This window comes from Phocoena phocoena, chromosome 10, assembly GCF_963924675.1.
Source record: "Phocoena phocoena chromosome 10, mPhoPho1.1, whole genome shotgun sequence".
Classification (NCBI taxonomy): domain Eukaryota; kingdom Metazoa; phylum Chordata; class Mammalia; order Artiodactyla; family Phocoenidae; genus Phocoena; species Phocoena phocoena.
The window spans coordinates 83895658-83921261 of record NC_089228.1 but is presented as its reverse complement, the minus strand read 5'-3'; the positions used below and the strand labels follow the sequence as shown (position 1 = coordinate 83921261).

Here is a 25604-nt window from a genome sequence, read left to right as displayed (position 1 = left end):
GGACATTGTAATCATGTAAATCACCAGCTGTTTCTGCCCTGTTTCCGAGTAGGTCAAAGTGATGATTTCACACAAGCTATCTAATCTCCCACTCTCTCTTCAGTGTGCTTATGAGTATCCAGGACTATTGGAAGACGAGCTGTTCAAAGGCAAGTGTTCAGTGGGGGTTGGAAGTTAGGATCCGACTCCACCTCGGAGTAAGCAAAGTTTGGTTCTAGTTGCAGACCCTCCAGAGCCCAAGGTCAGGCAACAGCCTGGTCTCCAGGGCCGGCAGGCATTCGCTCAGAGTTTACTGAATTGACTTGTTCGCTTGAAACACCTATGATCATGCGGTGAGGACTCTCACACAAGCGCTCTCGATCGCGTAGGAGTCATGAGAGGTTGGAATTAAATTAAAAAAAAAAAATCAAACCCTTATTTTACCTGAAGGCTTGTATTCAACTCTCAAAACCTACTTTCTTGTATGCTGAGTAATGGTCACCTTGGTTTCCGTTCTTTCTTGTCTATAATTTAAAAAAAAAAACAAAAAACGGTGGGGACGTTGTGTAGTCGTGGCCGAGTGGTTAAGGCGATGGACTAGAAATCCATTGGGGTCTCCCCGCGCAGGTTCGAATCCTGCCGACTACGGCAGTCACTTTTTCCAAGTGAAAGTAGTTGGGAATTGCTCCGCCGAGAGAAAATTGAAACGAAGCCACAGCTTTCCGAGATCTTGACTAAACTTATTGTGTTCTTTGTCCAGGCCCAAACTCCACGGCTATGGGGAACGGAAGTTATTATTATTTCATTACTTTTTATTAAAATTAAAGGTGTCTTAATAAGTAGAGCCCTAATCATTTTCCCGCCAGCGGAGCCTCCGCACAGTTCTCCGGAGCACCTTGAGTTTCCCTGCCCTCCAAACCCCCTGGAAGCCTATATTTTCAAGACAACTCTTTGTAGTTTTTCTTCCGCAATGGAAAGGAGCCCTGTTTCCTAGCCCAGTCGTCGGTCAGTTAGCAGGGAGATTCCGGGGAATCAATGGTTCAACTGCTTTGCTCTCCTGGATTCGCTGTTTGCAAATCTAGTACGACAAATCGTCAATGAAACCGACGCCATCACTGTCAAAAGAGCAGGCTGTCCTGCCTGGCCTGCAGTTTCAGCTCCGGGGCGGAGGTGGGTGGAGCGAGAGGGCTGAGAGAAGGGCTGGAGCGACACTTGGTTGGTCGCGGACGAGTCCGAGGGAGTTCAGGCTCAAATTTGCCAGAGGTAATCTATAGTAGAGCACAAAATCTGTCGGCTAAAACAACACGAACACTAGTACTTACATTTATTATGTATCTTTAAGGAGGAAAGATTAACTTCCTCCTCGTTAGTATAGTGGTAAGTATCCCCGCCTGTCACGCGGGAGACCGGGGTTCGATTCCCCGACGGGGAGTTGGTGTCGTTTTGTATCTCGTCACGTATTTTAGAATTCCCAACAATCGTGTTGTCGCTGCTTAGAATCGAATATTACACACCTTCTTTCTTTAACATGAAAGATGCAGAACTCACTCTGGTTAGCGATCTTGAGCAGGTGACCTCAGATTCTGTGGAAGTTGCTGCGGCTTCTTCTAAATTCTGGAGTGTGTTCGGCGATGGCCACTACTGGGCTCTGTGACTGGGAACTGAACTACACGGGGACCCTTCTGCCAGTTCTTCTCAACTACAGCACCCTCCCCCGTTCCCGTCACTTCTAGTCCCGGCTGCTCTAATCAGAAAACATTTCAGCCCAAGTATCAAAGCTACTTTAAGGCCCAGAGGGAAATCTAGGTTTAAGTGACACAGGACTGAGAACGCTCATCGAGAGTTAATGAGATTATGGTTGTCTGGCACCTGCCTTCTATTTAAATGCAGAAAGAACTTCTGAGGCCAAATGCCAAGATCAAAAATCCCATGTTCAAGACCTCCGTCCTCCTAGACATCAAACTCTGGAATGATGATACCGACCTGGCACAACTGGGGGCCATGTGTGCTCCATCCAGCTGACCTGGCTGGCCTAGGCAACTGGAAATTGGTGCCCCTGGATGCATATAAAAGGTGTGGAGGAAGATGACAAAAAGTGATGACAGACTTGCGGGAAGAGGAGATTCCCAAGTTCCAGGGGCATGTGAGGGGTGTCAACATTGCTGCTTTCAACAAGATCTGAAGCTCCAAGTAATGTGTTTATGACTGTACATCAGACTTTACGAATTAAAGCTTTCTGAAGGGGGGCGGGGAACTCAGGAATGGATAAATAAACTGATGGAACAGAAGAATGCATCCTAAACAGACCCATTTATACAGTCACTTGATTTAAAACAAAGGCCACCCTGCAGCGCACTAGGGAGAGACCGTTCTTTTCAATAAATTGGTGGCTCAATTGGATATTATGGAAATAAATGAATCACGACGTACACAAAACTCTGATGAAATGTATATTTAAACATGAAATAATGCTTCTGAAAGATAACTTAGGATAATATCTTCATGACTTTGGAGTATGCAAGAATTTGTAAAACAGAGCACAAAGAGCAGTCACCACAAAAGATATATTTATATATTAGACTTCAGCATTGGAAACTACTGTCCACCAGTAAACAAGTACAAGACAAATCTTAGAGAAGGTATTTGCATTACATATGCCTAACAGAAGACTGTGTCTAGAATATAGATTCAGATATAGATGCATTGTTATGACTTTGTTAAATTAACAGTTGTTAAGTAGAGCACAGGGTGCCAGATGGTGAGTCAGTCAAGTTTCAACAACAGACTACAGAGAAATTGAAATAGAGAAGTTTATTATTCACAGGTCCTGGAGGAAGTAGTACACTGCATACTTCAAGGGGCCACATGGGGGAGGTCAAGGCAGAGTATAGACAAGACAGAACAATAGGACCTGGGGCACATGTTTTTATTAGGGTCCATGAGTGGAGTTCTTTGGGGTTCCCAGACTAAGGCGGGATTGATCAATTCAAACCAAAAGAGAGAGTAAGTTCTTTTGGTAAATTCCAAAGGGGTCTAATCTAAGGGGTACACAAGGGAATGGTCCTGTGCAGGGATGACAGTTGATCACAAGGGCTGTTGGGGAGGTAATATCAGTAACTTACATTTGTTTGAGACTCTGTAGGCCGCTATCTAGGGCATGCACTTGCATGACGAGGCTAGTATCAGCTCAAGGTCCCTGCACACCACTTGGCCAAACAAATTGGATGCTAAGGCAGTAATACTATGGAATAGCTTAGCTAAACTCTTGACATGTATAAACACAGATAGACGTGAATAAGAAAAACAAATATGGAAAGGATAGACAATCCATTAGAAAAATGGGCAAAAGAGTTCTACAGTTCCTTCACAAAAGATATATCAAAATAACCAATAAACATACAAAAGGGTGATCTTCATTCATCCTCAGAAAAAGTGAAAAGTAAAACAAATAGATTCCACTATTCTATTTGTTAGAGTTTACCAGAGAAACAAAACCAATAGGATGTGCGAAGGAGATTTATTCTGAGGAATTGGCTCATTGATTATGGAGGCTGGCAAGTCCAAAATCTGCAGAGTGAGCAGCAAGCCGGTGACCCAGGAAGAGCTGATGCTGCAGTTCAAGTCTGAAGGCTGACTGTTGGCAGATTTCCCTCTTACAAGGGAGACCAGTCTTTAATTTTATTTTTGCAATTGGATGAGGCCCACCCATATTATGGAGGACGATCTGCTTTACTCAGAATCCACTAATTTAAATGTTACTCTCATCCAAAAACACCCTCAGAGAAACATCACAGAAGCATGGATTAATGGTTGACCACATATCTGGGCACTGTGGCCCAGCAGGTTGACACATAAAATAAACCATCACAAATATTTACCTACTGGAAGGGTTAAAATAAAATAATAAAAGACAGATAATACCAAGCATTATCAACGATGTGGAGCAACTGGACTCTCTCATACGTGGGAATATAAATTGGTTCAATCACTTGCAAAATTGTTTTGGCATTACATACTAAAGCTTGAGCATACACAATGACTGCAATCGTGACTCTGCAATTCCGTCCATAAGTGTCCCCACCCAGCAAAAATCCTTGTTTGTATTCACTGAAAAACATATATAAGAATATTCATGGCAACACTATTTATAATAGCCAAAATTGGAAACAATCCAAGTGACTTTGTAGAGGAGGTGGATTTTAGAAATGCCTTGACATCTGGGGCTGATTTTGAAGAGTGGAGATGGTGCAAAGATGCCTGTCAGAACAAGAGGCTTCTGTGACCAAGGAAGCTCAGAATAAGAGTGTCCGGAAGGGGTGAGGACATTCCTGTATTTGGTACCCTGCTGGCCTCTCTTCTGTTCCATCCCGTCCATCTCCTAGCCTTCCTCCTTCTCGTTCTCTCCCTCACTACCCCCTCCTGTTTCTCCTTCCTTTTGTTTTTCCACATATTCTCTGCTCCTACCTGGACCTTTTCTTTCCACTTTCTTCTGCATGGGAATCCAAGTACTGAGTTTCTGAATTCATATTTTGTTTCCTGAATCAACTGTAAAGCCCAGATAAATGTTCACAACCATGTTTAAGTAAGTCGACAAAAAACCAAACAACACAATCAAAAAATGGGCAGAAGATCTAAACAGACATTTCTCCAAAGAAGACATACAGATGGCCAAAAAGCACATGAGAAGATGCTCGACATCACTAATTATCAGAGAAATGCAAATCAAAACTACAATGAGGTATCACCTCATACCGGTCAGAATGGCCTTCATCAAAAAGTCTACAAACAATAAATGCTGGAGAGGGTGTGGAGTAAAAGGAACCCTCCTACACTGTTGGTGGGAATGTAAATTGGTACAGCCACTATGGAGAACAGTATGGAGGTTCCTTAAAAAACTAAAAGTAGAACTACCATAGGATCCAACAATCCCACTCCTGGGCATATATCAGAGGAAACCATAATCCGAAAGGAAACATGCACCCCAATGTTCATTGCAGCACTGTTTACCATAGCCAAGACACGGAAGTAACCTAAGTGTCCATCAACAGGGGAATGGGTAAAGAAGATGTGGTACATATATACAATGGAATATTACTCAGCCATAACAAAGAATGAAATAATACCATTTGCAGCAACATAGATGGACCTAGAGATCATCATACTGAGTGAAGGAAGTCAGACAGAGAAAGACAAATATCAAATGATATCACTTATATGTGGAATCTAAAAAAAGGAACATATGAACTTATTTAATCTATAGAAACAGAGTCATGGATGTAGAAAAAACTTATGGTTACCAGGGGGAAAGGAGGGGAGGGATATATTGGGAGATTGGGATTGACATATACACACTACCATATATAAAATAGATACCTAATAAGGACCTACTATTTAGCACAAGGAACTCTACTCAATACTCTGTTAACCCCTATGGGAAAAGAATGTTAAAAAGGGTGGATATAGGTATATGTATGTATAACTGATTCACTTTGCTGTACAGCAGAAAGTAACACAACACTGTAAATCAACTATACTCGAATAAATTTTTTTAAGTCGATGGTTCAAATACCATTTTATTGTGCAGTGTTGGGCGAGTCAATTCTCAGTTTCTTCATCTTTAAAATGGTGCTAATATTATCTACCTGATAGGGTTCTATTGGTGATTAAGTGAGATAATCCATGTAATGCCAATTCAATGCCTGGGGCATAGTAAGGCTTCAAAAATTGTAGCTGTTAGAATATATACTGTTTTTATAAATTTTGAGTTCCCTAGAACAGATAGTAGCAGTGAAATCACCTCCACCCTAGGAGAGGAAGGAATCTGACTTGGAGGCTGAGTGAATCCAAGTTGGCATGACCTGTAAATAAAGAAAAAGGAGCGGCCTTCCTCAATTCAGGATTTGATATCATGCTGACACCGTGGTAGACTTACTCCTCTATTTCAAACTGTCAGTGTTTCAGGAGGACAGGTTATTTGACCCAAGGGAAATAGGTGACGAATGACACAGGGTGAACAAGACTACAGAGCAGTTTCGGTTGATAGTGGCAGGAAACTATGCAAAGGAGCCTTCGTCAGGTGCGGATAAAACCGTAGTCGGCAGGATTTGAACCTGCGCGGGGAAACCCCAATGGATTTCAAGTCCATCGCCTTAACCACTCGGCCACGACTACCTGCCGAAGACTGCTTCTTGTTAACAGTGTTGAAGGTATAGAGAGCAGCGTGCCATTTAATCGCTGTGAATTAAAACATAGTGAAAGCTATTTTGGTACATAACTATTAGGTCTGGCAACAAAGAATTTCCTATGTCCATTCAGGGCTTCTCACGCTTGGATGAAATAAGTCATCCACGGCAAACTGAAATTCTGCGGAGGAAGATGGAACTCAAAGAATCATTCTGAGACAAAGGGATTCGAATGCTCTGTGCCCTAGAACTGAGTGTCGCCCTAGTAGCCTCAGACCTGCAAGTGTCAATGGAACTGGAAACGGACTGGAAGAAATCTGGGGAAATCCGAAATCGTGGGGCCAGTCGCGTTTACTTTTCAACGTTAAACACTAAAACAGAAATATCTTCAATGGCTTTCAACTGCTTTTACCTTTCCCTGCCTTAAAAGAACTACTTGAAACCGGACTTGAGCCGGGTGCGGGGTGAGAGGGGTGGGGAGGGTCCAGAAACTGAAGGAAAAGATGCTGGGAAGATCTCCAACCCCTTAGGAGAAGTTCACTCCTTTTCGCCTTGCCCAGAGAGGAAAGCCCATAGACCAGGAGCCTTACGAGGGAGAAGCAGCCTGAGGACATTCTCTATCTCTCTTAACACACAAGGTCGTGAATGCCAGACTAAATCTAGCTGTAGATTTAGTCCGGGTTTAGAGACTTGATTCAGTGAAACACTGTAGAAGTGGATTCTTTTTTCCTTTTTTTTCCCTTTTTTTTTTTTAAATGGGAAATTTAGGACTATAGCTCTGAGTTCTGAGAATTGAAGTACTTTGCCAAAAACACCGTCAAGTAGATTCAGACAGACTTTCAGTTACAAACGGGAGAATGCCTTTCATGGCTGAGGCCCTCAAACTCTTTCATACGTAGAGCTCTCCCATATCTGTTGTTATTTACGACAGGCAAAGAGACAGTTGTTCCTGTAGTGAGTTGAGTTGTGTCACCCAATAAGATACATTGAAATCCTAATTCGAGATACCTGTGAATATGACTTTATTTGAAAGTAGTCCTTGCCAGTGCAATCAAGTTAAGATGAGCTCATACTGGATTAGGGTGGGCCCTGAATCCAATGATAGTGCCCTTATAAGGAGAGGGAGATTTGAGACATACAGAAAAACAGACACACAGAGATGGAGATTGTGTGAAAGGGAGGCAGAGACTGGAATGATGCAGCCGCAAACCAAGGAGCTACAAGGGTTTCCAGCAACCACCAGAAGCTAGGAGAGAGCCATGAAACAGAGTCTCCTGCAGACCCTCTAGAACCAAACTTGCAGACACCTTGAATTTGGATTTCTGGCCTCTGGAACTGCGAAAGAATAAATTACTGCTGTTTTAAGCCACCCACTTTGTGGTAATTTGTTAAGACAGCCCTAGGAAGCTAACACTGTTCCCCTCTCCTTATGCTTGGAACAAGATCCTTCTTGCCACTTTAGCACTTCTAAATTCCACCAGCGAGGCTCATGCAAATAGTTATTCCCTTTCATATGGTAAACTCATTTTGAACAAAACTCTCCTAGGGAGGTAATCCAAACTAAAAGAAATCATTTATGTGCAGAGACATTTATGATACTTTTAGTTATAACAATAAAATAATTAAACATTTTCAATAATGGGGAGGGGGATGATTATATAACTTGGAGTATATATATACCTGGAAGAATATTACCAAGCCATTGAAAATAATATTTTGTAAGAAGTTTTGAATAGCTCAGGGGAGAAGCACAAGATATAATGTTAAATGAAAAGAGTAGGATAAAAAATATATGTGCTATATGACCTCAATTATGTAAAATTTGGGGGGGTGGGAGAAAATAAACAAAAGTGTTGCTAGCGTAGTTTCTGGGTTGTGTGATTGAGGGTTATTATTTTTTTCTTTGTTTTTCTATGATGTGAAGCAGACATCATTATTCAAGTTTTAAAAGTGAGGAAGCAGAAATAGTGATTTTATTGCTGGAACAAGAAAAACGTAGTCTCTAGATACGAGACTTTTGTATTACTCCGTAATCAAACATTGAGCTCAAGTGGTCATTTTCCAAAGCGACTACTGTTTGCTATGGTGGTGAAACCCAGGACTTTATCTTTGCTTTCTTATGATGCTTGTAAGTTAACAATAAATGTAATTAAAAGAGGTGTAATCTCACAGTGATGAAAAGAGCAGGAGAGCAAATAACAGATGGTAAGAAGCATTGTTTGCTTTCCAAATTGCAGTAGCATAGGCAGTTGAGATTTATTCCTTACTTGCGTAAGAGTCCGTTGTAGATTTTTGAGTCAGCAAAGAAAAGGGAACACATTTTTGCCCTTGTGCTGATTCAGGGACCCAGCTTCTTCCACCTTAAGGATCTGCTATCTCCTAAGCCTTGTGAAAGTCCATACTTCTTAAAAGTCTAAAGGAAAACATGTTACTTTTGCATTCATAATCCATTTATTATTACTAATCACACAGTCACACTGAGATGTAAGTTGTCTTGGTAGATACAGATGCTGACTGGGTAGCTTATTCCCATAGACAACTCTGTACTATGGAAGATGGAACATGAATTTAGGTGAATACTACAATTACCAACAACATTTTGGGAGGTAGAAAGGCATTGGATAAATAGTAATTGAATTCATAGAGTGACTAAAGCTGAAACCTTACTTGTGCAAGGTGGAAAGCTAAAAATTATAAAGTTATTAACACCTGTAAAGGATATTACAGATCCTTGGAAAGGCTAACAGGAATTGAAAAAAAAAAAACATGTAACCTTAGGCTTATTACTCTGGATTGCCCCTCTCTCACACAGGTCAAAGACAAGACTTTCATTTTAGGGCAAAAATGCTCCAAGATGCTCTTGACTTACAGAGACTAAGCACAGCTGAAGGTGGAGGTGAGGAGCCATACTGAATACTGGGGGATTGAATGAAAGTCTCTCTGGGAGACCCGCAGCTCCTTTTCTGTATTCGTTTCAGAAAGCATGGAAAGCTAACTTTACATAACCTCTGATCCTAAACACTTAGAAGATTAAAGGATTAGTCTCTGAGAAAACTGTCATGGAAAAACTGAACCACAGATATGAACATATCAGGTAACCTGATTGCGGTGGTCTGTCATATACAATCATTCTAGAATGGGTACATCTATTGGTATATAGGTTTATAGTACCAATTAGGTTTTTGGGTCTACTTCTTAAATAAGACTGGACTGCTAAGGGTCACCAGAAATCTGAGGAAAGATATGCACTGAAGCAAAAAAATGGAAGAAAGAGAACGTGATGGAAATAGAGACCAGTAAGTAACAGAAAGAAAAAAAAAGTATTATTAATTTTTTCAGAACTAAAAGAACATTTTGCACCTATGGGACAATAGTAGTTGCTATTATTTTTGAAAGAGCATCAAGAGAACAAGAACTCTTGAAAATTTTTAAAAATTGTGATGATAGGAAAAAATTTAATAGAAGGGTTGGACGATAAATTTGGAAATGTTTTCCCATAAAAAGGAAGAGAAAAGAAAGATGGAAAATGGGAGGACAGAAGATAAGAAAATTAAAAGGTCATTCTAGGAAATCCAACAACATCTGATTGAAAGAGTTCCAGGAAAAGACAACAGAGAAAATAAAGGGATGACAATTACTTATAAAGGCAAAAAAATCCCCAAACCTAAAACGTCCATCTATTTATTGCTCCACACAATGAATGAAAAAGACCAAGAATATACCGGAGCGTCTATTTAAGAATGGCATTTAACTTCATCACCACAATGATACCTAAAAGACAAAGGAGTCATGCTCACCAAATTCTAAGATAAAATGATTTCCACTCTAGAAATCTCTAGCTGACCAAACTAAATCATTTATGAAGTTAGAATAAATACCTTTTCAGAAATGCATTATATTTGGTGGTGGGAGGGGATAACCTGGAAGCAGAAACCTCCTGAGGACTTAAATCTGGGTGTCTCTAATGCAGGGAAATCGGAACCCGGGGGTGGGCGTTGGGGGGAATCACATTCTGGCAGCAGGCCTGTCTGGTAGGGTCTGGAGTCATGGAGGAGACACAACTGCTGTTGCCAGGTGATGTTACATGAGGCAGAGAAGCAGTTGCGGTGCGGCCTCTACAAGCTGGAAGTATTTCCTTCCACGTACCAGACATCTTTATGCAACACAGGTTGTCTTGGCTGAATGCCGATTTGTCTCCAGGGTTCTTGCTCAGAAGGTTCAAATCCGCACAGCTACGATTTTTTACTCTTAGTAAAGACGTTTGCTTTTCTCCTCAACCCTTCCGGTTGGCAATCTGGAGGCTTCCGTCTCCTGCTGTTTCCCTACCCTGCTGCGGAGGCAACGAACCGTCCTGGACAAGTCACGTCCCCTGCTTGACATCAGGAAAAGTTTCCTGCTGAGGAGTTTGGGAGAGTCTCATATTTGCTGCCCTTAGAAGAGGCAGGTCACAGCTTTCTCAGCTAGAACCAAGTTACAAAACCCTGCTTTGAAAACATTCACGCTTTTTTATCGTGCTTTACCCTTTGGTCTCCACGAGGTGGAAGCTTTCCGAGAAGCAGAAGCCATCTCTTAGCATCCCGCTTTCTCCCCCCTGGGCAACGCCCTACAGGGCCAGGACTGGTTGGCACACCACGTCAGATGAAGTCATCACAGTTTATATGTCACGAAATTAAACTTCCAAGAGCGTTCCTTGCGTTCGAAGAAGAGAACTCGGGACACAGACTCGGGAGGCAGCGAGCCCCGCCGTTCCTCCAGCAACGCAAGCGGGGAGCGCGGCTCGGCGGATGCCGTGTTGGAGCCGCCGGCCTCTGCGTCTGGGCAGCCTGGCTGACTGCGGCCCAGCGGAGAGCCGCCCCGGGAGCTGCAGAAAAGGCAGAGGGGCGCTAAAAAGCAAGGACCTACCGTATCTATCCCTAGAAACCGATTTGCTCTTGGGTTTTGCACTAGGAGTCCTGTGCGCGCAAGAAAAGGGACGTGTGCTGTGGAGGCAGATAGAGAAAACAAGGATGCTAAGTTCGGCTTTTCAGAGGGCTTCTTGACTGCAGAACTGAAGCTATATCGTATCAGGGAGGAGCGCTACCGCTGCCGGTTACTGCGGGGTTCCATGGTGTAATGGTTAGCACTCTGGACTCTGAATCCAGCGATCCGAGTTCAAATCTCGGTGGAACCTAAGAACTTTTACTTCCTAATTATTTAAATGTATTTACTTATCTTTCCAGTTTTCCTTTCAGGGATAGTTGGCTGGGAATCCGCGGTTCACATTTCACCTTTTCTTTATAGACTTTAATATACGTGAATAAATGAATATTTATCGTGGTATAATACATAATTTTAGAGTTTTTCTTCCTTGTGAAAGTTTAAAATGGCCAAGTATACATTCTGCTTTTAAATTATCTTAACCAGATGGGAAGAATTTTCAAATAGAACTTTAAAGACTCAAAGCCAAAACAGAAAATAGCTTTCAAATTTGTTTTAAAATATTCTAGAAGTAAAGAATTAAGATACAATCACATCCTTATTATTCCTCATTATATTCTAATGAAAATATAAACGTTTGTTGGGAATAAAAGTGTATGATGTCCTTTCTACTGTTATTAGCTAAAGAACGCTTTTATTATATTAATTTCCTTATATTACTTAATTCAATTTTTGTTAATTATTAATATTACATAAAATATAGATAAAATTAACAGTTTTCTCAAATTATTAATTATTGAAGCCCTTGAATATCCATTCACACTTTAACTGATTCATAGTATTTCAGCATGTAAAGCACAGTAAGGATATTTTCACTCTATGCTTAATAGCTGGAATTTTTATTCTCATTGCATCTATCTATTTTATTTTCTAACTGAATTTTCAATTACCAAAAGATGTTATTGAGCAATCTGGAAAAGCAAATTGCTAAAATAAAGGGGGAAAACCACCTGTCGACACCTTTTCTTTCTTTGCTATGTTATTGTGGTTGCTAATACTTCCGCCTAACTGATACTGCATTTTATGAAGACATCAACTGCCTGATTGTAATTTGAAATCTTAACTCCTCAGGAGTTTGTGAAAAGGCCATATTTTCATTTTTACCAATGATACAATTTGTGCAAAGCCCTGCGTGGATGCTATTATCAGAGACTGCTTCCTGGTAGATGTATACCCCTGGGGCCTCAAACCCTTTGTTATAGGTACATGTTTTGTCACCTTCCCTGAGTGCATTTACTTATAAAGCCATGGAAATTTGATAGGTACAGCGAACCTCAGCCGGCACCAGTTCCTAATAAGGATGTCCACAACACTATTTTTAAACATGGGACTCCATAATAAAACATCTACTAATTCACCTCCAAAACTTGAACTCAAAAAATGGAGAAACAACCTAACAAAGTCAACAATTGCTGTAGGCAGTGGGGTCCTCAGGGAGCCACTTCCTGCTTCTATTAGCACAGTGGAATCAGCATGGTAGGTCAGGAAAAGGAGACACTCTGGAACTGAATTCTTAATCTGTGAATGTCTAACTGTAATTTTTGAAATATATAACTGCTCTGTACCTCAGTCTCTTTATATGTAAAAGAAGGTAAGGCATTCTTTACTATGCTTTACCATAGTAAGTACCTTGTTTAAGGAAGACACTCCACAAATACTAAAGCTCTCTCTCCCCCTTTTCTTTTCTCTCCTCCTCCCCCTTTTCCCCCTCCCGCTTCTCCCCCTCCCCCTCCTCCCCCTCCTCCTCCTCCCCCCCTCCTCCTCCTCCTTCGAACAAAGGAAAGAGAAAGAAAGAAAGAAAGAAAGAAAGAAAGAAAGAAAGAAAGAAAGAAAGAAAGAAAGAAAAGGACAGAATGGGGGAAAGGGGACATTTTGGTCTCTTTGGATAAATTCAAGTACAATGATGCTTCCTTCCTAAAAATATTCTTCTTCCCAGCAGAAGCAGCCCATCCTCTATCCCCAAACACTAGCCTATCCTTGCTTTAAAAAGAGGTAAAGATCTCACCTGAAGCAGTTACCTTGCATGAGGATATTGATTTTTCTCAAGACCCGCCTCTACCACTCCTCTTTGCCTACAGGACTCAGGGAATCAGTATATATTGCTATTTTACATACTGAAAGAATCGCAAGATCATGCTAATTCATATCAAAAGAAACCAGAGTAATGTGTGTAGGAGTGCTAGGTCAGGAAAAAAGAAACACAGTGTAGAATTCGATCAAATTTATTAATATGGGTACACTTAATGGAGACTCTGAATTTAGTGTGTTAGCTAGAATAGCTGGGAGTTATTATAACAGTGTGCTTGGTAGGTTGCTTGCAACCTGAAATCAGTGGAACTACAGTAAATAAAGAAGCCAAGACTTCTTCGGTATAAGGTAGAGAAAGATATCCAATATCTTAAAAGATGCAGGGAACTTGCAATGGATTTATCACATGTGACACCCACTCATCCTCCCTCTATTATCTCCCTAGAGGGCTCAAAGGACACTTTCCTCACAAAACCCCCTGAGAAACAGATGGGTGGAGGGAGTGCCAGGGTCCTTGGGAAGCTCTCTAGTACCTGTCCTCTGTAGAAAGGTTTGATGGTAGTACATGCATCCCTAATTTTTTTTTAATTTATTTACCTTTTTGATCCCCTTCCTCCATTTCTCCCACTTCCCCTGGCCCTGCCCTCACTTCTGACAACCACTCATCTGTTCTCTATATCTACAAGCTTGTTATTTTTTTTTTTTAGATTGGTATTTGTCTTTCCTCTCTGGCTTATTTCACTTAGCATCATGCCCTCAAGGTCCATCCATGTTGTCATAGATGGCAAGGTTTTATTCTTTTTTATGGCTGAATAATATTTCATTATATATGTGTGTGTATGTGTTTGTGTGTATATATACATATATATATATATATATATGTATATATATATATATATATATATACTATAACCTCTTTAATTCCTTCATCCGCCGATGGACACAGGTTGTTTTTATACCTTGGCTGTTGTAAACAGTGCTTCAATGAACATGGGGGTGCAGATATAATTTTCAAGTTAGTGTTTTCATTTTCTTCAGATAAATATCCAGAAGTGAAATTGCTGGATCATATGGTAGTTGTATTTTTAATTTTTTGTGTAACCTCCATACAGTTTGCATAGTGGCTGCACCAACTTACATTCCCATCAACAGTGCACAAGAGGTCCCTTTTCTCCCCATCCTTGCCAACACTTGTTATTTCTTGTTTTCTCGATAATAGCCATCCTAACAGGTGTGAGATGATAGCTCATTGTGGTTTTGATTTGCATTCGTCTGATGATTAATGACATCGAGCAGCTTTTCATGTACATGTTGGCCATATGTACATCTTCTTTGGAATACAAAGATCTATTCAGACCTTCTACCCATTTTAAAATTGGATTGTTTTCTTGCCTTTCAGTTGTATGAGTTCTTTATATATTTTGGATATTAATCCCATATCAGAGATATGATTTGCAAATATTTCTCCCATTCCAATGGTTTTATGGTTTTAGATTCTTCATTCAAGTCTTTAATTCATTTCAATCTTGACATAGGTCTTGGTGATGATTTTTTGGATTTGACACCACAAGTAAAAGCAACAAAGGCAAAAATAAGCAAGTGGGAATATCAAATTAAAAAGCTTCTGCACATCAAAGGAGACAAAAAACAAAATCAAAAGCCTTAGCCTCCTTCCGTCAGAGCATCCGAATAAGGAGTCATTCCAGTCTGAGGAGGAGGCGTTACTTGCCACAACTGCATATTTGTCTAAATGATGCCAAAGAGTAAGAAACTTTGCTTAATACAAGTACATTTTCCGATAGAAAATGTGACTTTGAAGACAGCCAAAGTTCTCTACAGCTACTTCCAGGAAAGGGATCTCTTGTCAAGTAGTCGTGGCCGAGTGGTTAAGGCGATGGACTAGAAATCCATTGGGGTTTCCCCGCGCAGGTTCGAATCCTGCCGACTACGGTACCTTTCCCTATTGAGGCATAGCCAGTTGGGGAAGAATGCTGTTGCCTTACACAGAGAAACTGGATTGTTCTCCAACCTGGCTCTTTATGGTTGCCGCTGAAAAGCTCCACGAAACACGCCGGTTGCGTCCCGAATAGCGTGGGGTCTTTCTATAACCATTATTATTTTTAAGTAATTGCTACTATTATTTTAAAGTAATTTTCCCTAGAAGAGCCAAGGCTTTGGTGATGCCTTCCTGCTTCCTGCAATCAAAACCCTCCTTGCTAGGCAGCGTTTTCTAAAGAAAAAACTTGGCAGAAACGTTTTCCCCTTATTGGGGCTCTTCTGCAGTCATGTACATCCTTGTTCACGTACAAAAGGAAACTCCACGAAATCTTGGATCAAATACAAGTGAAAGCCAAGACTCATAGCTATGGTTGCGAATCCAAACTGGGTATTAATAGGCAAACCACTACATAACTAAAGATATTAATTAAGCCATTTTTTGGGTAACCCGACAAAAATGTTGACGACATTATGCCAGACTGACTTGTCTTGGGGTCCAGGACAGTGGTAAAGAGAGAGGGACTTAAAATGAGGTGAAGTTTTGACTCATTCTGGGCACAGAATTCAGATGCAAAATCCCATTGTATGATTAACATGTTTGGGTTAATGTATTAAAGTGTTAAAGGAATGTTAACCACAGCTGAGCGCCTTTCTAGGAATTCCTAGGAAAATTTGATTATCACTACCCTGACAGTTGAATGGAACTTGTCCTCACCTCTCTTGTGGAGATTGGCGCAGTTGTCATACTTTGGTGCATCTCATCCAAGAATGCATCTAATAATTTTTCTTAAACACAGTGCTTTCCATATTCATTGATTAAATACCAGATTCCTTCCTCTTTCATGTGTCTGTTCAGAGGAATGAAGTACAATAAAAAGCGTTGAGTTGCAAAGTCACATGGGTCAGTGATGCTGAGCTGTGACAAGTCCCCTTTGCTGAGCAGTGTCCGCCTGATGAACATGACTTGGTTTTGTCTACTAAGACCTGGGCTTCCAGAGGATGAACTTCTTTCTTTGCAAAACTCATCATCTCTCATCAAGCTGTCTCTCACATCCAGCATACGGGTTGCTTTGAGAAACTAATAGAATTCTGGAATGTCAAAGCTAATGAAATGTTAAGGCCCTTCTGCGGAAACAATTCCTGACTTTAGAGCTGAGGAAAGTGACTCACATGACATCAATGTACAGAATTTAAAAATAAAAATTTGTTCAAAAAGATACCTTAGAGAAGAGTGTTGATAGTATAAGGAGAAATTCCTCTCATTCTGGATACTTCTTTCTGTAGGAGCCCATGGAGAATGAAGCTTCGGTTCTGGGGGCTGGAATAGAGATCCTGAGCCAGGACTGACCATTACACAGAATCTTGCTTTGTGGAGTATCAGCCTGTGATCTGGTTTCCAAATACTGCTTAGGATTCTAGAAGGGGTTCTTCTCTCTTTACTTTTAAATCACTGAAATTTCTTATAAACAAGGAAAATAAAACCAAAACCAAAACACACTGGTGAACAGTGAAACAAAAACCAGAGTTACAGCAACTGCAACAGAGGATGTAAGTAAGGAAGTACATTTCCAATAGAAATAAATGTGAGCCACTGACATAATTTAAAATTTTCTAGTAGTCATATTAAAAAGTAAAAGGAGACAAGCATAATTCATTTTAATGATGTATTTTATTTAATCCAATATATTCAAAATATCATCTCAACATGTAAGCAATATTAAAAATTGACAGTGTGATATTTCACGTGTTTTTTTTTTTCATACAAAATCTTCAAAGTCTGGTGTGTATTTTGCAGTAAGAGCTCATCCCAAGTAGGACCAAGTGCTTAATAGTCACATGTCTCAAGTGGCTAAAGTATTGGACATCACAGATCTAGAGTGTGTAGAGGGCATAGAACTGAGTTGGTAGAAGACTGAAACCAAGGGAGGGTCTACACTGCAAACAATAGGCTACAGTCCAAGATAGAAGTCTTCTTGGCATGCGCTTCTCAGTGCTTTTGGGACTCGTGCTGGTGTAACACCCAGTAACTAAACTTGCTATTTCAGGGAGCTCTTCCTTACCTCTCTCAGGAGTGTCTGCGGAAGCCCAGCGAGTGCTGTTCCCAGCTCCTCTTCCAGCGCAGAAGGCCGCACCTGGCCCAACATCGTGGACAGCTCCTGTTTCAGTACCGTGGGCACTGTCAGCCCACCGAAGATTCTATTTCTAGGAAGGCAGAGGCCGGGAAGTCCACGAGCCTCCTTCACTCATGTCTCTTTTCTTTTCATTTGTTTCAGTTTTGGGGATCATTAGTCTCTGATTGGCTGATTTGCTGTCCTTAAAGCCAAGGTAGAGTTCCTCAACTGTAAAATTGATTATTAGCTTCTCCAATGTTGTCACTCTCAGGTCCTTCACCTCCCGAAATCCTGTGCATTCTTAAAGATTGCCTCCCCACGTCTCCTACTTTGAAAAGTCCTCAAGTTCATCCTTCATTCCCCTCCTTCTGTGCTGCTTATGGTGTCTTTGCCATAACGTTGTTTAAGAAAATGCAACAATAATATTAGTGCTTCCATATTTCTTTGTTTATATGTCTTATATGAAACTACTTCTATATTTATCATGCATTCTGCCTGCTAGCATGTGTATTTTCGAAGAAGTGAACTGTTTAAGTCTTATCTTAATCCTCCAAGCCCAGGTAGTCGGTTATTAAATCACTTTAAATGATGTAAACTAATGTAGTAGAAACTAACCCCATTTATGAATCGAACTGGTGTGTGTTCTTTAAATGATATGTTCCTTTAGTGCATCCTTTCATCTCTTTTGTTTTCTTGGCACCATTTAAAAGTCTCAATAATAAAGTAGATGGTCAATTAATCCATCATTTTTCCTTATATATGTTATTAATCTTTTATATTTCCTTTGCTATACCTGTTAGTCTTTCAGAAGCAACAGAACATCCTAAATTAAGTGTTATTTATGAGCTATCTTTGACTTTGAAAAGGAAAGTGCCACCTCTACATGGAAATTGTAGTAAACACTCAGTAAAAACACAGAATTCAGAATAATCATTAAGACTTAAGAGAGCCAATGTTGTCTAGCATCTGTCTCCTTTTGCATGCTACCTTCTTCAACAAGAAAGGGAGAATATCACAAATCAAGGGCTTCTTCTCAGTGGAGATCTTAGAGTAGGGGTTGAAAAGTAAATGAAATAACCTCTGGTTGAAAAAGAACAAGGTTCCATTTCACTGTGTAGGACCTATATATGTTTAATTCTAGTGTCCCAAATGTGTACCGTGAGAAACCCACACCCATGATCCCTCTGAAAAAGGCGAGAGACGCTCTAAGAACTGGTTTGACTGGCATTTTAGCTTCAGGCATGGGTGCACTTTGGCCTCCTAATTTACAAAATTGAGGTTAATGACTCACATAGCCATATTTCAAAGACGATATTTCTTCAGCAACTTTGTACTTAATTACAGTTTAGTAATGGTTAAGCTTATTAGTTAAAATTAGGTCTTGTAACATAAAGGAGACTCTTCAGTGTAGAGGGTTCTCAGCCTCGTGTCTGTGTTCTCCAACAGTATTTATGAATCCCTGATATGGTTTCTACAGTTGTTAGCTTTGTGTCAGGGCCATCTCTCTGTGAGAAGTTGAACAAATTTTATTTTACATACCGTGGGATTTTGAGCCAAAAAATAATTTAAGAGTCTCTGTCTTACTAACTTCATGACCATTGAATGAGAAAAATTTGTTAGCTCTATTTTGTTGTTTTGGGAAATACATAAAATGACTATGAAAAGATATATGGGCTCCAAACAAATTCCTTCTCACTTTTGTAATAGATTTATCTGACATGAGCCCAATATCTGTCTTCCCAGTGACAAATTCACACTTACCACTATATTGGGGAAAAAAGTTTTATTGAAAATCACTATGCTCACTGCCATGCCTTTGTATATTTCTAATGTCCACAGACAAAAACAGGCACACGTCCATCTAAAGCAAATAATTTTCAAAGCCTTGCCTGACCCATGTTGCTAAGGGCATTGACACAGTTTTTCTTTTTCTTTACATTTCACTATCATGTTGATCCTGAGAACAAATAGGCAGTATCTTAATCTAGTTCACAAGCTACCTCTTGTACATAGAAAAGACATGGACTGGCACTCTCTTCTATTCAGCACCTTCAAGTTCCATTCACCTAAAATTACAAATTTCAATTTTATTTATGCTTTCCACCTTATCTCTGTCATCATACTGTCAGTATTAGGCAGTTTCTTCAAACTGTCACTGTGTGGGCTATATTTATTTTCCCTCTATGGAGTATTCTGCCTAATGGACTTGAATCACAAGGGCAGGGGTCATGCTCTTTGCCTTGTTAACTTTGTGTTATTACACCCCCGTCAATATGATTAATTCCATTCAGAAATGGGGTTTTATCATATCATGAACCATACGAAAGAGACTTTTTAATTAAGGTGGTTAATTAACCATTAAGGTGGTTCCCAGAAGTAATGATTAGCACTCTGGTCTCTGAATCCAGCCATCTTGAGTTTAAAGAAGCTGTTTATTTCACAGCTTTGTTTCCCTGTTATCAGGAGTTCATTGTCTACAAAAGCCATACTAAGTAATTTTATTCCTGATATCTCTCAGCACTTAATATCTGTATCTAGGAGGCTTCAGACAGCCTCATCATGTTTCATAGGGAAATAAAGGGGTCAAAAATAAATACATTCATTTAAAATAGCCTCAAAAGGAATAAAATATTCAGGAATAAATTTAACAAAAGAAGTGCAAAACTTATACTCTGAAAACTACAAAACATTGCTGAAATGAATGGACATCTAAATAAAGAGGAATATATCTCATGTTCATAGACTGGATCTTAAATTAACATTGTTAAGATGGCAATTTTCCTCCAAATCGTTCTACAGATTCAATGCAATTCCCTTCAGAATCCCAACTGACCTTTTTGTGGGAATTGATGGCTTGATTTAAAATTCACATGGAATTTCAAGGGACCTGTAATATCCAGAACAATCTTGAAAAGAAGAAAAAAGTAAGAGGACATGTATTTCTCAATTTCAAAACTAACTATAAGGCAATGATAATCAAGACAGTGTCATAATGGTGTAAGGATAAGCATATAGATCAATGGGATAGAACTGAGAGTCCAGAAATAAAGTCATATGTCTATGATCAACTGATTTTTTTAAGGGTGCCAAGACCATTCAGTAGGGAAAGAATAGTCTTTTCAACAAATGGTGCTGGGAAAACTATGTAACTACATGCAAAAGAACGAAGTTAGATCCTTACCTCATACAATTTACATAAATTAACTCAAAATGAATCAAAGACATAATGTAAGAGGTAATATTATAAAACTCTTAGAAGGAAACATAGGAGTAAGTCTTCATAACCTCAGATTTGGCAGTGGATTCTTAGATATGACAGCAAAAACACAAATAACAAAAAATAATTGATAAATTAGACTTCTTAAAAGTTACAAACTTTTGTGCTTCAAAAGACACTATCAGGAAAGTGAAAAGACAACCCAAAGAATGGAAGAAAATATTTTCAAATCATATATCTGATAAGGGACTTGCATCTAGCTTATACAAAGGACTCTTACAACTCAAGACACATAATCCACTTAAAAATGGGCAAAGATATAGGGGTTCCAGAAGAAAAAGAGAAAAAGAAAGAGACAGAAAATATTTGAAGAGATTACAGTTGAAAACTTCCCTAATATGGGAAAGGAAATAGTTAATCAAGTCCAGGAAGCACAGAGAGTCCCATACAGGATAAATCCAAGGAGAAACACACCAAGACACATATTAACCAAACTGTCAAAAATTAAATACAAAGAAAACATAATAAAAGCAGCAAGGGAAAAACAACAAATAACACACAAGGGAATCCCCATAAGGTTAACAGCTGATCTTTCAGCAGAAACTCTGCAAGCCAGAAGGGACTGGCAGGACATATTTAAAGTGATGAAGGAGAAAAACCTACAACCAAAATTACTCTACCCAGCAAGGATCTCATTCAGATTTGATGGAGAAATTAAAACCTTTACAGACAAGCAAAAGCTGAGAGAGTTCAGCACCACCAAACCAGCTTTACAACAAATGCTAAAGGACCTTCTCTAGGCAAGAAACACAAGAGAAAGAAAAGACCTACAATAACAAACCCAAAAAAATTAAGAAAATGGGAATAGGAACATACATATTGATAATCACCTTAAATGTAAATGGACTAAATGCTCCCACCAAAAGACACAGACTGGTTGAATGGATACAAAAACAAGGTCCATATATATGCTGTCTACAAGAGACCCATTTCAGACCTAGAGACACATACAGACTGAAAGTGAGGGGATGGAAAAAGATATTCCATGCAAATGGAAACCAAAAGAAAGCTGGAGTAGCAATTCTCATATCAGACAAAATAGACTTTAAAATAAAGACTATTACAAGAGACAAAGAAGGACACTACATAATGATCAATGGATCGATTCAAGAAGGAGATATAACAATTGTAAATATTTATGGACCCAACATAGGAGCACCTCAATACATAAGGCAAATACTAACAGCCATAAAAGGGGAAATCGACAGTAACACATTCATAGTAGGGGACTTTAACACCCCACTTTCACCAATGGACAGATCATCCAAAATGAAAATAAATAAGGAAACACAAGCTTTAAATGATACATTAAACAAGATGGACTTAATTGATATTTATAGGACATTCCATCGAAAAACAGCAGAATACACATTTTTCTCAAGTGCTCATGGAACATTTTCCAGGATAGATCATATCATGGGTCACAAATCAAGCCTTGGTAAATTTAAGAAAATTGAAATTCTATCAAGTATCTTTTCTGACCACAATGCTATGAGACTAGATATCAATTACAGGAATAGATCTGTAAAAAATACAAACACATGGAGGCTAAACAATACACTACTTAATAGCGAAGTGATCACTGAAGAAATCAAAGAGGAAATCAAAAAATACCTAGAAACAAATGGCAATGGAGACACGACGACCCAAAACCTACAGGATGCAGCAAAAGCAGTTCTAAGAGGGAAGTTTATAGCAAGACAATCCTACCTTAAGAAAGAGGAAACACTTCGAATAAACAATCTAACCTTGCACCTAAAGCGATTAGAGAAAGAAGAACAAAAAAACCCCCAAAATTAGCAGAAGGAAAGAAATCATAAAGATCAGGTCAGAAATAAATGAAAAAGAAATGAAGGAAACGATAGCAAAGATCAATAAAACTAAAAGTTGGTTCTTTGAGAAGATAAACAAAATTGATAAACCATTAGCCAGACTCATTAAGAACAAATGGGAGAAGACTCAAATCAATAGAATTAGAAATGAAAAAGGAGAAGTAAAAACTGACACTGCAGAAATACAAAAGATCATGAGAGATTAATACAAGCAGCTCTATGCCAATAAAATGGACAACCTGGAAGAAATGAACAAATTCTTAGAAAAGCACAACCTGCCAAGACTGAATCAGGAAGAAATAGAAAATATGAACAGACCAATCACAAGCATTGAAATTGAAACTGTGATTAAAAATCTTTCAACAAACAAAAGCCCAGGACCAGATGGCTTCACAGGTGAATTCTATCAAACATTTAGAGAAGAGCTAACACCTTTCCTTCTCAAACTCTTCCAAAATATAGCAGAGGGAGGAACACTCTCAAACTCATTCTACGAGGCCACCATCACCCTGATACCAAAACCAGACAAAGATGTCACAAAGAAAGAAAACTACAGGCCAATATCACTGATGAACATAGATGCAAAAATCCTCAACAAAATACTAGTAAACAGAATCCAACAGCACATTAAAAGGATCATACACCACGATCAAGTGGGGTTTATTCCAGGAATGCAAGGATTCTTCAATATATGCAAATCAATCAACATGATACACCATATTAACAAATTGAAGGAGAAAAACCATATGATCATCTCAATAGATGCAGAGGAAGCTTTCGACAATACTCAACACCCATTTATGATAAAAACCCTGCAGAAAGTATGCATAGAGGGAACTTTCCTCAACCTAATAAAAGCCATATATGACAAACCCACAGCCAGCATCATCCTCAATGGTGAAAAACTGAAGGCATTTCCACTAAGATCAGGAACAAGACAAGGTTGCCCACTCTCACCACTCTTATTCAACATAGTTTTGGAAGTTTTAGCCACAACAATCTGAGAAGAAAGGAAAATAAAAGGAATCCAAATCGGAAAAGAAGTAAAGCTGTCACTGTTTGCAGATGACATGATACTCTACATAGAGAATCCAAAATATGCTACCAGAAAACTACTAGAGCTAATTAATGAATTTGGTAAAGTAGCAGGATACAAAATTAATGCACAGAAATCTCTGGCATTCCTATATACTAATGATGAAAAATCTGAAAGTGAACTCAATAAAACACTCCCATTTACCATTGCAACAAAAATAATAAAATATCTAGGAATAAACCTACCTAAGGAGACAAAAGACCTGTATGTAGAAAATTATAAGACACTGATGAAAGAAATTAAAGATGATACAAATAGATGGAGAGATATACCATGTTCTTGGATTGGAAGAATCAACATTGTGAAAATGACTCTACTACCCAAAGCAATCTACAGATTTAATGCAATCCCTCTCAAACTACCACTGGCATTTTTCACAGAACTAGAACAAAAAATTTCACAATTTGTATGGAAACACAAAAGACCTCGAATAGCCAAAGCAATCTTGAGAATGAAAAACGGAGCTGGAGGAATCAGGCTCCCTGACTTCAGACTATACTACAAAGCTACAGTAATCAAGACAGAATGGTACTGGCACAAAAAAAGAAATATAGATCAATGGAAGAGGATAGAAAGCCCAGAGATAAACACATGCACATATGGTCACCTTATCTTTGATAAAGGAGGCAGGAATGTACAGTGGAGAAAGGACAGCCTCTTCAATAAGTGATGCTGGGAAAACTGGACAGGTACATGTAAAAGTATGAGATTAGATCACTCCCTAACACTATACACAAAAATAAGCTCAAAATGGATTAAAGACCTAAATGTAAGGCCAGAAACTACCAAACTCTTAGAGGGAAACATAGGCAGAACACTCTATGACATAAATCACAGCAAGATCCTTTTTGACCCACTTCCCAGAGAAATGGAAATAAAAACAAAAATAAACAAATGGGACCTAATGAAACTTCAAAGCTTTTGCACAGCAAAGGAAACCATAACCAAGACCAAAAGACAACCCTCAGAATGGGAGAAAATATTTGCAAATGAAGCAACTGACAAAGGATTAATCTCCAAAATTTACAAGCAGCTCATTCAGCTCAATAACAAAAAAACAAACAAGCCAATCCAAAAATGGGCAGAAGACCTAAATAGACATTTCTCCAAAGAAGATATACAGACTGCCAACAAACACATGAAAGAATGCTCAACATCATTAATCATTAGAGAAATGCAAATCAAAACTACAATGAGATATCATCTTACACCAGTCAGAATGGCCATCATCAAAAAATCTAGAAACAATAAATGCTGGAGAGGGTGTGGAGAAAAGGGAACACTCTTGCACTGCTGGTGGGAATGTGAATTGGTACAGCCACTATGGAGAACAGTATGGAGGTTCCTTAAAAAACTACAAATAGAACTACCATATGACCCAGCAATCCCACTACTGGGCATATACCCTGAGCAAACCATAATTGAAAAAGAGTCATGTACCAAAATGTTCATGCAGCTCTATTTACAATAGTCAGGAGATGGAAACAACCTAAGTGTCCATCATCGGATGAATGGATAAAGAAGATGTGGCACATATATACAATGGGATATTACTCAGCCATAAAAAGAAACGAAATTGAGCTATTTGTAATGAGGTGGATGGACCTAGAGTCTGTCATACAGAGTGAAGTAAGTCAGAAAGAGAAAGACAAATACCGTATGCTAACACATATATATGGAATTTAAGGAAAAAAATATCATGAAGAACCTAGGGGTAAGACAGGAATAAAGACATAGACCTACTAGAGAATGGATTTGAGGATATGGGGAGGGGGAAGGGTAAGCTGTGACAAAGCGAGAGAGTGGCATGGACATCTATACACTACCAAACGTAAAATAGATAGCTAGTGGGAAGCAGCGGCATAGCACAGGGAGATCAGCTCAGTGCTTTGTGACCACCTAGAGGGGTGGGAGAGGGAGGGTGGGAGGGAGGGAGATGCAAGAGGGAAGAGATATGGGGACATATGTATATGTATAACTGATTCACTTTGTTATAAAGCAGAAACTAGCACACCATTGTAAAGCAATTATACTCCAATAAAGAGGTAAAAAAAAAAATGGGCAAAGAACATGAATAGACATTTCTCCAAGAAAGATATACAAATGGCCAATAAGCACATGAGA

At 39.2% G+C, this 25604-nt stretch overlaps 1 protein-coding gene and 5 non-coding genes across 6 annotated transcripts in view; 4 read left to right on the top strand and 2 right to left on the bottom strand.

Moving 5' to 3' along the window:
- LOC136129040 (zinc finger protein 665-like) overlaps positions 1 to 25604 on the bottom strand; it is a 472691-nt gene that overhangs the window by 36300 nt on the left and 410787 nt on the right.
- Positions 546 to 627, top strand: TRNAS-AGA (transfer RNA serine (anticodon AGA)). The gene has a single exon. It is a non-coding gene; the product is annotated as a tRNA-Ser (tRNA).
- Positions 1340 to 1411, top strand: TRNAD-GUC (transfer RNA aspartic acid (anticodon GUC)). Its single transcript has one exon. It is a non-coding gene; the product is annotated as a tRNA-Asp (tRNA).
- Positions 6069 to 6150, bottom strand: TRNAS-UGA (transfer RNA serine (anticodon UGA)). The gene has a single exon. It is a non-coding gene; the product is annotated as a tRNA-Ser (tRNA).
- Positions 11260 to 11331, top strand: TRNAQ-CUG (transfer RNA glutamine (anticodon CUG)). The gene has a single exon. It is a non-coding gene; the product is annotated as a tRNA-Gln (tRNA).
- TRNAS-AGA (transfer RNA serine (anticodon AGA)) lies at positions 15035 to 15116 on the top strand. The gene has a single exon. It is a non-coding gene; the product is annotated as a tRNA-Ser (tRNA).